Genomic DNA, 2,947 nt, shown 5'->3' on the forward strand with positions numbered 1-2,947 from the left:
GTGGGGCTGAACTCACAACCCTGAGATCAAGAGTTGCATGCTTTACCGACTGAGTCAGCTGGACACCAGCAAAAGGGGTAAATCAAAGTTGTGGGCAGGAGGAGGAGGAAGATGGTGCTTTGGATTTTCTTTTTAATTGGAGAAAAAGGGAAAAACCAGTAACTTGGNTTGAGAGAGCGTGAGTGGGTGAGAGGCAGAGAGAGAGAGAGGGAGTCACAGAATCCGAAATATGCTCCAGGCTCTGAGCTGCAGGCTCTGAGCTGTCAGCACAGAGCCTGATGCGGGGCTCAAACCCACGAACTGTGAGATCATGACCTGAGCCGGAGATGNTTTAATAGGACAGAAATGGGGGTTGAGAAGGAAGTGCAGGGAAATTTGGCTTGCTTTCTTCCTTGCTTTTTCTTTGTTTCCCTTTCTCTCTCTTTCCCTGCCTCTTACCTTCTTTCCTCTCTTCTTTTCTTTCTTTTAACGTATTTTTATGTAAAAAATATATATATAGTAGTAAAATATACATAACAATATTTTCCACTTAACCACTTTTTTATATATTTTTAAATGTTTTATTATTTATTTATTTTCAGAAAAAGAGAGAGAGAGCAGGGGAGGGGCAGAGAGAGAGGGAGAGAGAGAATGCCAAGCAGGCTCCATGCTTTTAACACAGAGCCATACACAGGGCTCGATCTCACGAACCATGAGATCAAGACTTGAGCCGAAATGACGAGTTGGATGCTTACCCGACTGAGCCACCCAGGTGCCCCACCATTTTAACCACTTTTAAGCATACAATTTTGTGGCATTATGTACATTCATGTTGTTATGCAGCCATCAGCACCATCCATCTCAGGGAATTTTTCGTCTTCCCAAACTGGAACTCTATCACCATTAAACAAATCTGCATGTCCCCCCCTCCCTCAGCCCCTGGAAGCAATCATTCTCCTTCCTGTCTCTATGAATTTGAATGCTCTAGGTACCTCCTATAAGCGGAATCATACAGTATATCTCCTCTTGTGGCTGCCTTCCTTCACTTAGCACAGTGTCTTCAAGATTCATCCATGGTGTGGTGTGTCACTTTCTTTTTCAAAAGGGAAAGAAAGCAGAGAAGAAATTTGACTAGACACTAGTGGTACAGATGAGCAACTGAAGTCAGGAGATGACCAAGGGGTCTTAGAAGAATCTAGCAAATTTCAATTGTCAGAGCACACTTTTTGCAGGATAGGAAAGGCTCCAGAGACCACACTGTCTTGAGCAATGACAGCCATGATAAGCGGTAACTGGCAGCAATGACTGTGATGTACTAGCTTTTGAAAGACAGATGTATTCCTTATTAACATTTCCTAGGGAACTTCAGATAGTGTCAATTTTTACTAGCTGATAGACTGGCAGCTGTNTTGTTCTCGGCATTCAAGAGTCTCTCATGGTTTGCCTCCCTCCCTCTCCCCAACTATTTTTCCCCTTCTCCTCCCCTATGGCCTTCAGTTAAGTTCCTCCTAATCCACCTATACGTGCAAACATATGGTAGCTGTCCTTCTCTGCCTGACTCATTCCGCTCAGCATAACACCCTCAAGATTTATCCATGTTGCTACACATGGCCAGATTTCATTCTTTCTCACTGCCANTACACTGACTGGCAGCTTTTGTCATCTTCTGGAGAAATCCATAGTGACAGAACTGTGTCCCTGTCTCTCTTGATCCAGAGATGTGTATTTCCAAAAGTGCTTCTGCTGAGATTGCTCTCTGAGGAAAATCACGTCTGGAGCCATTCAGTATGGTTTGATTAGAAAGATTATTAAAGGATCAGAGTATCAAACCTAAGAGGCAATGTTGAAGGAAAAGTGTAATTACTGAGCCCTGTGAAGGAAGGACTTTAACATTCTTCTGAAAGATAAAGAAATGGTTCCTAGAGGATGCTGATCACCTTTCTCTTCCACCTCCAAAGGTGAAGAGTGGACAGAAATGGGCTGCAGCATATGAATGTTAAGTACAAGGAAGCACAGTTAACCCTGCTTGAACTTGAGCAAGGGTGAGGGGCGCTGATGCCCCACAGTGGAAAATCTGGTATAACTTTTGACTGCCCTAAAAACTTAACTATGAATAGCCTACTGCTGACTGGAAGCTTTACTGATAACATGAACAGTCAACACATATTTGTATGTTATACGTATTATGTGCTGTGTTCTTGCAATAAAGGAAGCTAGAGAAAAGAAAACGTTAAGGAAATCCTAAGGAAGAGAAAAGACATGTATGGTACTGTACTGTGTTTATAGAAAAAAAATGTGCATATAATTGGACCTGTTCAGTTCAAACCCCTGTGGTTTCAAAGTTCACCCGTGCTTTTAGGCATGGAGAAGGGAGCAGAAGTCTTTTATTTATTTATTTATTTATTTATTTATTTATTTATTTATTTATTATTATACAGAGACAGAGCACGAGTAGGGGGGAGGGCAGAAGAAGAGGGAGACACAGAATCCAAAGCAGGCTCCAGGCTCTGAGCTGTTAGCACAGAACCCAATGCAGGGCTCGAACCCACGAACTGTGAGATAATGACCTGAGCCGAAGTCGGACACTTAACAGACTGAGCCACCCAGGCGCCCTGTTAAAGTCAACATCTTACGGGGCTCCTGGGTGGATCAGTCGGTTAAGCGGTTAAGCTCCCGACTTTGGCTCAGGTCATGATATCACGGTTCGTGAGTTCGAGCTCCAGCGTCTGGCTCTCTGCTGTCAATGAAGCCTGCTTCTACTCCTCCTCCAGCCTCTCTCTGTCTCTCAAAAAAGAAATAAACATTTAAAAAATTAGAAAAAGAATAAAGTCAACCTCTTACAACTCAAGCTTGACATTGAGTAAAAAAGCAGGACACATATCCATGAACAAGTGCATTCAGTGCGTTTTGATTAATTTGAAGTTGGAAACAGGCAAAATGAAACTATATTGTTTAAGGAGGTTACATA

At 42.7% G+C, this 2,947-nt stretch overlaps 1 protein-coding gene across 2 annotated transcripts in view; it reads left to right on the forward strand.

The window, feature by feature from the left end:
- Positions 1–2,947, forward strand: part of CHRDL1 (chordin like 1) — a 125,674-nt gene that overhangs the window by 50,183 nt on the left and 72,544 nt on the right. The window lies entirely within an intron of this gene.

The sequence above is a fragment of the Crocuta crocuta genome, unplaced genomic scaffold, assembly GCF_008692635.1.
Source record: "Crocuta crocuta isolate KB4526 unplaced genomic scaffold, BGI_CrCroc_1.0 scaffold737, whole genome shotgun sequence".
Taxonomy (NCBI): domain Eukaryota; kingdom Metazoa; phylum Chordata; class Mammalia; order Carnivora; family Hyaenidae; genus Crocuta; species Crocuta crocuta.